Source organism: Amblyomma americanum, chromosome 2, assembly GCF_052857255.1.
Source record: "Amblyomma americanum isolate KBUSLIRL-KWMA chromosome 2, ASM5285725v1, whole genome shotgun sequence".
Lineage (NCBI taxonomy): Eukaryota > Metazoa > Arthropoda > Arachnida > Ixodida > Ixodidae > Amblyomma > Amblyomma americanum.
Window position 1 is genome coordinate 45,336,884 of NC_135498.1, and position 12,038 is coordinate 45,348,921.

At 45.8% G+C, this 12,038-nt stretch overlaps 1 long non-coding RNA gene across 2 annotated transcripts in view; it reads left to right on the forward strand.

Moving 5' to 3' along the window:
* The window catches only part of LOC144121150 (uncharacterized), a 27,887-nt gene continuing 15,849 nt past the window's right edge, over positions 1 to 12,038 (forward strand). Inside the window, exons 1-3 of one of the 2 annotated variants that reach the window (XR_013312553.1) lie at positions 1 to 503; positions 7,730 to 8,089; positions 9,681 to 9,780. This is a non-coding gene — a long non-coding RNA (uncharacterized LOC144121150). The remainder of the gene's footprint in view (positions 504 to 7,729; positions 8,090 to 9,680; positions 9,781 to 12,038) is intronic. The other variant, XR_013312554.1, reaches the window with a different exon arrangement.

Genomic DNA, 12,038 nt, shown 5'->3' on the forward strand with positions numbered 1-12,038 from the left:
GGTAGCTTCAAAGACGCAGGGAGGGGGAGGCCGTGAGTGCGATGCGTGGTCTCAAGCCCTAGAGTTACTTAGTAAACCTATGGTCTCAAGCGCTTCAAGCACTTCAGGCTTTACCGCGAGATTCTTGGCGGATCCCCCAGTGTGGTATGTGCCATCCTTTGAAAGGAACAACAACATCGGGAAGTCGACGTTGCGCTGCCGTCGTCGTGTTTCGAGGCTCCGCATACAGTTTAGTGTGTGCCACCGCGTTCATAGTTTCGGTCAGTTTTATTTTGGTTAATCAGATTACGCAGTGTCATCAAGGCCAACGATGTAAATGCATTTCGAGAACGATGATGCCTTCGCTACACTGCTGCATCTCCTTTGTCACGCCCAGTGTGCGGCAACGGCGGAAGTACAATGCTTGGTACCCTGTGGAGGAATGCGCAAGTGATGTGAAAAAGAATGAACATTACCCGCGCTACTGGTGTCTCGCCACATGGCTTTCGACGTGACTGTCAAAGGTGAGGTTTGAGAAACTTGTTTTCTCAAATGCGTCCATACTTTTCTCCTCTACCATTTGAGTGATTGCTGATTGCTCATTTTGATTTGTTTACAAGCAGTGCTTAAAGTCGGGGCTGTCTCGGGTGGTCCCGTGCCAGAATGTAGGGACTGCATGCATCCGAAGCAAGCAATCATTTTTTATCCTTGTCAGTGGTGGTGGAAGCATTTCTCCTCTATCGTTTCCGAAATTTCGCCGTGATTTTTACTTAGAATCATTAACATGCTTTCTGAAAGCCGAGACGGAGAAAAACACCGGCGTTCGTGTTGTCTTCTCCCTTTGCCCTTGTTTCTTGCGCTGGTAACATGTTCCATAAAAATACCAAGTTGGCAGCACTACACAAAGGATGAAAGAAAAAGGAAACCCATGCCCTCGCACCACGAGTCAGACCAGAGCTGGCCACTCAGCTCCAAGGCTACACATCAACGAGCACACTGGCGCAGCATAGGGTTTATGTTACAGGTCTATGACATAAACTGATCAAACAACGACTTTTAATCATGATTTCTCCCCTTTGTATAAAATGATGCATAAAACAGGCCACCAGCTGATTTCTCCTTCCCTCTTTATTTTTCTCTCCACCTGTGCTCGAATAACTAGCGACCTGCCTTCTATGCAGCCAAACTTTAAGCACTGTTTACAAGAGGAACACACGCTCTCTGTTCGATAGTGCATTTCGCAATAGCAAACCTTGTAGACACGACAGTTGGTTCACACATGGTGTCAAGACTGGTGTCATTCATCAAGAAGAAACAACAGTTCCAATTTAGCCTTCCCCCGTGACAACTTGAGACTCGCGACATCCGCTCTTCGCTCTCTCCTCTTTGCGCGTTTGTTGATAGGTGTGCTAGTCGTTTGGAGTTGGAGATACGGGCAAACACTACGGCGCGTCCAAACATTGCATCCTTGCAGTGGTGCAACGCTGACCGTTGCTACTTGGTGATGTAGTGTAGCTACTTGGGTGTTTTAACGTAAGAGTTTTTAATACCACCATGTTGAAAAAAAAATTCTCCGGTGTTGGCGTTGGTGACTGTTTGAAGCTTCGCATCTGGAGGACGTAGATGGAATGTGGCGCCTGCCAAATAGGTGACCTGATCTTGTGACATCATCACAACTTTCCCACTGGATTGTGAGCAAACTGCTCACCATGGCAGGTGGCAGTTTAAATGAATGATTGGCCATAAGTGGTTGCTCGGAAAGAGCAACGTGGGTCTCCCAAGCCCCACCGGTGGTACTGCTTGAAACAGCCACCTGCTGGGGTGGTGAATCACTTAACTGCTGCGCCACTGCACCAGGATTGGTATGAGGACTCCCAGCAGTCGGTGAATGTAAAGTAGAGAATGACCAATTCTGCATGTATGGGCATTAACTCATTAACACTTTTTTTTAAAATGCCTGAGGATTATCACTGACATTTGCGGTCTCTTCAGAATCTGCTGTGCACGGAGGTTCGTGCACGTACGGTCGATTCATTCAATTGATGGTTTCACAATGCTGAAGTCTTGCATGCATTAGTGCTTCAGCTGCCTTCCTGTGGCGAGCCATGTATCCTTTTTCACTTTGACGTTGGTGGGTGTCTTTGGCCGCGTGAATGGTTTTCTGTGACCCATCTTAAAATGGTCCTAGTTTCGTGTCCCTTGCGCCTCTTTGGTACCATATGTCATCTACTATGTTAAAATTGAATGGCCGGTGTTTGGCATTGTGTGTGTTTCATTTTCTGCGGGTAACTTGCTAGCATAGCATTAACTTGTGCGCATTTGGTTTCAGTGTTGTTCTTTTGGGTAGTGTGGTGCATTCATTTCATTGTGGATATGCTTGCATGACACGTAATTGTAAAGTAGTGTTAATGGTGAGCCTTGTATTCCATTGTTCACTTGAAATGTAGTTTTGACGTACTTGCTCCAATGGTCACATTGCCATCCCCATTTTTTTCTTGGTGCTGATAAGAACTTGCTGTTTGCTCGTCCAACATGACTGCTGATTGTTTTGGGAGCATAGGGTACTTGCGAAGCTGTGCTTGACATTTTTCATGGTGAAGTACCTCTTTGCTACTCCTAGTGTAAAGACTCTCGTCAGTAAAACAGAAATTTGGGCTTGTTGGTACTGGCCGTACTTGCTCTGAGCATTTTCTGACTCCTAAGTAGTGCCTCTGTTATCGTTCTTCCCGCTGTCCGTGTCATTTAGCAGTCTGAATATGTACAGGCTGTTTCACACTTTGAGGGAAATTGGGAGCGCGTGACCGCTGTGCTTTGAGAACCACTGCCGCCGAGAGCCGGCGAGAATGGGCGGCACCTGGCGCATCCGCAGGTAGAGCAGCCAGCCATGCTTATTGCTCATGTGCTTTTACCGCCAGTTCTCCTCAGCTGTAAACATCAGCGTTTCATTCATGAAGTGTGGTGGTCACGTGCTCCCAGTTTCCCTCTGATTGTGAAACAGCCTGTACATCTTGTTACTAGTTATAACTAGGCTGTGTACTTTCAGTTTTAACCGAAAAGCACCATAAATGTTTGCTGTTAAAAAAAAGATAGTCGATTAAAACCAAAAAGTGCCACTACTTTCTGGGCATGCTGAGATTAGGTGACAACTGTTTTTAGCAACAAATTATCTACTGCTTTCCTTCTCAAAGCGTGCTGAGGAGGCGCTCATAGCAGTACCACTGATATTTTAAACTTGCGTAGATGACAATATTTCTGTTGTGGATTGTGTTGTCTTTGAAAGAGGGCAGTGGGCACGGGGCATGGCCAAGCACCTAAGCGTGCGGCTGACTTGATTGTACTAAATTTTTTGTGATCAGTATGAATTTAACTAATAGATGCGTGGAATGTTTTTTTTTATGTATGGCGATGAAAGCTTAGATTGGGCATAATATGTAGGAAAAGGATTAGCCACATCGATGGAGATCACTGGATCATGCCTCTCATCAAGAGTTGCCAGGATTTACAGCGTTAAGTTAGCCGTTCTATATCATTTGTTATGTCTTGAACAAATGAGCCCCTCCGCAGTGAGCCCTCATATTGGCTCGCAGATGTTGTGAAGCATTGGTGCTAAATTTTGCTATTTCTCAAGAGCGCTGAAGCAGTTGAGAGAGGAGCCAAAAATTCAGAGCACTTGTCTAAGCTATAGAAGATTCGCAAAGACTTCTGAGAATAGCCGTTCTGTACAAGACATCTGCCTCATTACTCAAAGTTATGAAGAGGATAAGAACCTTGTATATGATATGCTTGCAGCCCCGCTAAAGAAGTGGAAACAGGCCAGCAGAAGGCTGGTGAAGCGTGCATAGCGTAATGAACATTCTCGACAAAGACCTAAGAATGTAGCTGACAGCACTTCTGCAGCATTCTACAAGGGGCGCAGACAAGTTCCTTCAGTACATCCTGCAGAACACCCACTGTGAATGACTTGCATTTCAAAGCTGTCCACAGATAGATGTCCAAAATGTGGACCTAGCACAACTGGGGCAGCGAGATGGATTTCATGCTCTACGAAAGGGCCTGCAGACTTGTTGTGTGAGAGGAATGCAGCCTGTAGCAGCTTCAGCTGGAGCGGAAAACTAGCGCAATATGGGGGCAGTGCTGGCGTCGCGCCTAGTTTTTTTGGAAACTGCATGTGTGTGGCAAGCCCATATTGTCCTGAGCATCATTTAAAATCTCAAGTACTAATGTTCAGCGCGCATTTTCAAAGTTCAGTACAGTCAACACGAGCACGCTAATACGTTTAGATAAGCAGGGTCAGCGAGATGGATTTCATGCTCTACGAAAGGACCTGCAGACTTGCTGTGTGAGAGGAATGCAGGCTGTAGCAGCTTCAGCTAGAGCGGAAAACTTGCGCAGTATGGGGGCAGTGCTGGTGTCGCGCCTAGTTTTTCTGGCAACTGCATGTGTGTGGCAAGCCCATATTGTCCTGAGCATCATTTAAAATCTCAAGTACTAATGTTTAGCACGCATTTTCAGAGTTGAGTACACGCTAATACGTTTAGATAAGCAGAGTCAGCGAGATGGATTTCATGCTCTACGAAAGGACCTGCAGACTTGTGTGAGAGGAACGCAGGCTGTAGCAGCTTCAGCTGGAGCGGAAAACTTGCGCAGTATGGGGGCAGTGCTGGCGTCGCGCCTAGTTTTTCTGGCAACTGCATGTGTGTGGCAAGCCCATATTGTCCTGAGCATCATTTAAAATCTCAAGTACTAATGTTCAGAGCGCATTTTCAGAGTTGAGTACAATCAACACGAGCACGCCAATACGTTTAGATAAGCAGGGTCAGCAAAATGGATTTCACGCTCTACGAAAGGACCTGCAGACTTCTGTGAGAGGAATGCAGCCTGTAGCTGCTTCAGCTGGAGCGGAAAACTTGCGCAGCATGGGGGCAGTGCTGGCGTCGCGCCTAGTTTTTCTGGAAACTGCATGTGTGTGGCAAGCCCATATTGTCCTGAGCATCATTTCAATTCTCAAGTACTAATGTTCAGCGCGCATTTTCAGAGTTGAGTACAGTGAACACAAGCATGCTAATACGTTTAGATAAGCAGGGTCAGCGAGATGGATTTCACGCTCTACGAAAAGACCTGCAGACTTGTGTGAGAGGAATGCAGCCTGTAGCAGCTTCAGCTTGAGCAGAAAACTTGCGCAATATGGGGGCAGTGCTGGCGTCGCGCCTAGTTTTTCTGGAAACTGCGTTTGTGTGGCAAGCCCATATTGTCCTGAGCATCATTTAAAATCTTAAGCACTAATGTTCAGCACGCATTTTCAGAGTTGAGTACAGTCAACACAAGCACGCTAATACATTTTGATAAGCATGGCCAGCGATATGGATTTCATGCTCTATGAAAGGACCTGCAGACTTGTGTGAGAAGAATGCAGCCTGTAGCAGCTTCAGCTGGAGCGGAAAACTTGCGCTTTATAGGGGCAGTGCTGGCGTTGCGCCTAGTTTTTCTGGGAACTGCATGTGTGTGGAAAGCCCATATTGTCCTGAGCATCATTTAAAATCTCAAGTACTAATGTTCAGCGCACATTTTCAGAGTTGAGTACAGTCAACACAAGCACGCTAATACATTAAGATAAGCAGGGTCAGCAAGCCTACTGCTACAATATGTATCAGCAAGGTAAAAAATTGATGCTCTTGTATTTTATTACTGTGTTTGTGAACTTTGAGAATGATTTTCGCCTACAAAACCGCTTTTAGCAGTTGCACAGCTAGCAGCTACAGCTAGCCAAAAAACACTAATTTTCGAAAAAGAAATGAGCGCCAAATAACATCCACCGATTTTTCTCAGAAATAAACACCAGAAAGTTCACGGCTTAGTTATAATGATCTTTGGAGTGCAAAAAGTGAGCACATTCGTGCATTCTCGCAAGAGATTGAACTTGCATGTTTGGTTAGCATCCTTAATTTGGATGATTATGCTTGCACTTTTATTGGTTTTGTGAAGATTATTCCTATTTCTGTTTGCCCTATTGTGTATTTGTTATTATCGTTTGTGTTTTACCCCTGCTGTAATACCCTCAAACTGAGGGTAATACATTTAAATAAGCAGAGGTCAGCAAGCCTGCTGCTACAGTATATATCAGCAATACCCTCAAACTGAGGGTATTACCGTTAAGCTCCGTTCCTATGTGGCAGTCGCGTTAACCCAGGAGATGCTTTGTCCGTTGCTGTGGACGAGGATGGCGGTGGTGAACACTCTCAAGGTTAGCTTACACTACACATAAATACTCCCGAAAGGAGCAAATTGGACAGTCATTGCCGTAACTCAGTTGGTAGAACACTGGACGTGAAATTAGGAGGTCGTGGGTTTCAGATGCCACCGGCAGCATGTGATTATTTTTTCTATTGCTTTTATTAAACTCCCATTGATGAAAAACTACAAATAAAAAAAAAGACATCCCTATGCTCCTTAGTTCCGGTGGTTGTTGGCTTCCATCATTTATTTCATAACGAGCACTTTTTTACCCTTCATTTTTATGCTTGAGGGCCTTTGAAAGTATCCTGAATAAATAAATAAATGAATAAATAAATAAATAAATAAATAAAAAACATAATTGAGCTTAATTTTTCGCAAAACAGTTTTTTCTTCAAAAAAAAAAATCTCGGAGCTGATTTGGTGCGTGGGTCTTTTTTCTGGATTTCGCGGTGAAAATTGGAATCTTTAGTAGCTAGCAGTCCAAATATTCTTCTGTTGCTGCTTTGTAATTAGCGTGTGAAGGTGGGGGTATGCTTTTGTCTCCAAGGATGTTTAAGTAAAAAATTCCAAACATGCCACATTTTCAAAAAATTATCAAAATATTGCGTCTTACATCTCTGCTAGTATTCTGCTTATAGACCAGATTTTTCAGTCGTCTCAGGGTGCAGCCATTTTTTCACAACTTGCACGCCGCAGTGTGAGCATTGCCCAGGGGGCTGCGGGATAGCAGATGATTGATGCTCGTCGCTGTGGATGATGGCTGTTTGTTTGGGTGCCGTGGCTTTTTTGAAGCTTGGTGAGTCCGTTTTGGCAACTTTGTATTGTGCGATTCGATAGCAAGTGAGTGTTGACAGTGATAACAAGTTGTTGCGCATATGTGCGGTGCATATGTGTATGTCGTCGTGTATTTGACCACCGTCAAGCACTCTTTTGCAGAGCCGCGAGTCAAGTAACTTGTGCATGTGGTTTTTCAATTGTGCAAACTAATTCTTTTATTAATAATGCTGTGAATACATCACGAAGGCGACTCAGTGCAGCTAATTTGTTGTGAAGGTCGGCCACACCATGAAAGGGCCAAATTAAAGTGCCTAGACTTGAAACTTGAAATATAACAAAAGAAATGCCAGTATGGTCAAAACCCGATGTGGTTCTCAAAGCTTCTTCTCAACAATGGCGCGGACGAGCTAGCGCGATGTGCTTTTATTCATCACCGACCTATGCACCCAATTCAACTGTTCGCAGTGAATGATTTTGTAGCGATAGCTACATTACGGTAGCATTTCAAGCTTTCAGTGTGGCGGCGCGCCACCCTGTGGCTGCACCGCTACGCTGTCACGTGGTGCGGAGCAGCTGCCGGCGGCGCGGCACCGTAGCTGATCACTTGGTTCGTCACGTGGTTGGTCACGTGACCAAGTTCCACTCAGCCAGCTGTAGCTATTGCGTCATTCCAGGCTTAACCAGAGCTAAACCACCGCCAATTTTTTTTCTTACGGTTTTGCTTACGCTCCTTGCACAGGTACCCGTGTTCTTCTGCATCCCGAGGCGACCAATAGGTGGACGACATGAAGTTGTGCCCATCTGTGCAGGAGCACCACATCACATACTACTTGCTGAAGTTCCAAGGCATGCGATTTAGAAGATGTCCAGGCCTTGAAGAGTTTGGACTCCTATAATTATGTAATCAGTGGAAAAGTCGGGCAGCTGTGAATCCATCAAGTGGATGAAGATGTTTATTTTGTAAGGGGAGCTGTTGCACCATTGCAAGCAGATGATGCTTGGCCATACCAAGCTTGGTTGTGCATTACAAAGTCATGTAGTGTACTTTCTGCTTCCTGCAACTGCAAGGTTGGCTTGACAAAAGTCTGCAGCCACATAGGTAAGCACAATTGTGCACACGGGCTATTAAAGGTGAGGTTTGGCATAGCACCCTCCGGTGCCACCAAGCAGGGACTCCAGAACCTCTTTTGGGAGGAGGGGGGTGGAGAAGGCAAGACATCAAGTTTGTTTTTATTCCATGCTTTATTCATACATTTATTATTTTATTTATATTGCATTGTTCAAAGATGTATTTGTTAATGCACATAAACTTTAAATTAAAATGGGCAGCTTTATAAAGATGTACACGAGGAGTGACCAACTACATTAAAAGGTTTGTGTATAGCCTGCTTCGTTCTGCAATCATGCTCATGAAAACAGGTCAATCAACGACTTTGTTCGGGCATGACTGTAGTTTACTTGAACAAAATACTTTACAGCCGACTAGGAAGCCAACCAACTAACCGAACCCCTCTGCGATTTCCATTTTAACGCCCTATAAATGGCTTTTGTTGAAATTGATCAGAGCGCTAGCAGTTGCAGGCCGGGTTGGGGCGACTGTCACCCTTGCCCCCGCCTTCCTGTTCCAGAGCCCCTGCACCAAGGGCAGACTATGGTGCTTTGCGCAACAAATTCTTTGAAGGGAGAATGTGTCACGATATTCAAAGCAGAATCTGCACGGAATCTTTGAGACTGTGCCAATTGGTAATAGAAATTGTGTGCTAGTATATTGTTAAGGTGTGCAACACCATCTACGGTTTTGTCCCAACTGTATTTCAGGACCATTTTATACATCTTTATGTATGCTGTCGCCTTGGAGTCTCCCATGCTGCCGGGCACTGCCTCACAAGCCCTCTGTTGGCTTTTGCATGCCCGTATATTCACACTGAAATGCAACAAATCAAGAATTTATTATTAGTATTATGTAGCCATCTGCCAGGCACCACCCTTCAGCCCTTCTTTGGCAGGCCTGAATTAGTAATTTGTTCATTACAAAAATATTAAAATTATCTGAGTTGTTATTTTGGGGGCTTGATAAAAAAAAAGTTTTTGATCTCTTCTGGGATGACTGGTGCAGTCTTGCGGAAAATGGAATTTGCCAAATGGCAGGGCCTTACTGGACAAGCCTGCACTGACCGAAGCGCACTTTGGAATCATGGTACAAAAAGAATTGTGATGCATCTGAAGTCTCTAATATGAGCTTCACAATGAAGTAGGTGTTAAAAGACAATTCGGTGGAAACCAAGAATGCTGATGTGCCATGTTAAAAAGATAGATAGATAAAGAGGAGGAGGGAAAGGCAGGGATGTTAACCAACCCACCAAGAGTATGGGCAAGCTGTGAGAAGCTCCAACGTAGTGCCTCTTCTCGAGGCAAAAGTGAGCTTGCTACAGATAACTGTCGATGCTACAGTAGCGGGCAATGTGCCTGCAGTTGGCACATCTGCACCTTCTGGACACTTCTACGACAAGTGGGTTCGCTTGAAAGAGCCAGCCAGGCTACAGCTACAGAGGTGCCGTGCAACAGGCTGGCCCTCTATGGGAGGACAGTCGCAGGCTGATGCTGATGGCACCAAATGTCACCAAAGTACCACGAAAAAAGAAACATTGCCCGACAGATTTGTGATATCACACCTTTTTTTCCCATTTTAGGGGAAACAAAGCAACAAGCCATGGGCAACGGTATGAGTCTGCTGCTCGACAGACGCTCGAGAAGCTGTGCAAAGTTGAAGTGAAGCAGTGTGGCACCATTGTGAGTGAAGCTCACCCATTTTTGTCAGCCTGGATGGATTAGTTGGTGAAAGCAGCATCTTGGAGATCAAATGCCCTTACATCAATGTCTGCTTAGAGCTTGTGAACAGTAACACATATGACGTGAGAGAGAATGCAGAAGGAAAGCATTACCTGGCCAAAGCTGGAAAAAATGGATACTATTTCCAAGTGCAGTTCACCATGTTTTGCCTGCAGGGACTTCACTGTTATTTTTTTCTTTGGTGAGTGCTCAACACTGTTTTAGTTTAGGTGTTGTATGATGCGGAATTTGTAGTGTGACACATCACGCGGCTGTCACAGTTTTCTTCCAAGCACTACCTTCCCCGGCTTGTCATTGAAGTTCACAGCGGAAGCCTGGTGTTTTCCAAGGATTATGTTGAACTGCATGTTAAGTGATAACATAGAGCTGCCAAAATGTTGCGGCAATGTATTGAATTGTGCAATGAATTACGATGAAAGCACAGCAATTGATTGTTACAGAGGGTTGCTTCAACCAATTAGGAAGTTTTCTGAGCAAATCTGAAAATAAAAGTGGCTTGTTGCCTTCACAAAATGGGGAGGGAAGACAAGGAGATTATGAGAAAAGGAAAAGTACAGCAAAAGAGCTGAACCACGCTTCAAGGGCACTTGCAGTGCTTTAATGACCACTTTGCATGTACAGCCGTGTCTTGATTATATTGTCACGTAGTGGTGACAGCAGTCAAAGCAGCGATGAAGGCGGACAAAAGGGTCTTCTAAAAGAAAACTGTTTATTGGGCGGACTTGCACCCAAAATGGACTGAATCACTCGGGGGCGGCGAAGCAACAAGCGTGCTCGGCGGTCGTCGAACAGAATGCCCGCCGCTGTCGGCCGTGCTCAATTTAAAGCTAATAGCGAACTTTCGAGATAAAGCGTGCAAAGTTACTAGAACATTCCAGAACAACGTAGAATCAGCTCTGCCTTGCTGGGATCAGTTGAGATAAATCTAGCCACGTCTTGCGTCGCAAACAAAGTGATAAACTTGTGTGGAGGCAGATTTGAAGAATGAGCAAACACTGCTAATGTTCACGGCATTACTCCCCTTTTCAAAGAAGCATCGACCCGATGCATTATAACAAATAATGCAACTAGTAAGAGATAAAACGGATCTTGCGAAAATAGAGCATGGAAATGCAGCGTCCTTTAGCGCGCATAATACGACTTCAGACGGACTACATGGACAACTTCTGGTCGTATGCGGCGTAGTTCACCTAGCCGACGAAGAACTTGTGTGGGCCGAAATAGCGGCACAAAAGCTTTTCACTCAATCCACGGCGGCGAATGGGTCTAAACCCAGACTTGGTCTCCTGGCTTGTATTCCGCGTTGCGTCTTCGTAGGTTGTAGCATCTGGCGTCGGACCGCTGCTGACCTTTGATCCATAATCGGGCAAGTCTTCGAGCTTCTTCTGCGCGTTGAAGGTGGGCGGCAACGTCGACGTTTTCTTCTGGAACGTTGGGCAGCATGGCATCTAGCGTGGTCGTGGCCTCCCTGCCACGGACGAGCCTAAAAGGCGTCATCTCAGTGGTCTCCTGCACTACGGTGTTGTAGGTGTCGAAGAAGAATGCACTCCACGAAAAATTTGGCGACTTCTGCTGCTGTTCCGTTCGGTAGGGCTTTCGCCTTGGCATAGCGGGTCAGGTAGTTGGTTGCTATGATGATCCACTTATTTCCAGACGTTGACGTTGGAAAAGGGCCAAGCAAGTCCATGCCGATCTGCTAAAAGGGCCTTGAGGGAGGTTCAATGGGGTTCAGAAATCCTGCTGGTCATGTGGGAGGGGCCTTTCGTCGCTGACAATCTCGGCATGTTTTCACATAATGTGTGACATCGGCAGGCAGTCGGGGCCAGTAATACTTTTCTTGAATGCGTCGAAGTGTGCGAGTAAACCCGAGATGTCCAGCTGTCGGCTCGTCGTGTGAAGTGTGTAGAACTTCTTCGCGGAGACAAGCAGGTACAACAAGGAGGTAGGCTGTTTTGCTCGCTGCAAAGTTGTTCACAAGGACCTCATTCTGCACACAGAAGGAAGACAGTCCTCGCTTGAATGAAGCAGGTGGTGAAGAAACCTTGCCTTCCAGTACTCGATAAGGCGTTTTAGGTCGGGGTCCGAGCGTTGCTGCTGAGCAAAAGAGCTGGGGCTGATGGGTCCCAGGAAAGCGTCCTCATCGTCGTCCGGCGGCGGTGTATCTACAGTGGCTCGTGAGAGGCAATCGGCGTCAGAGT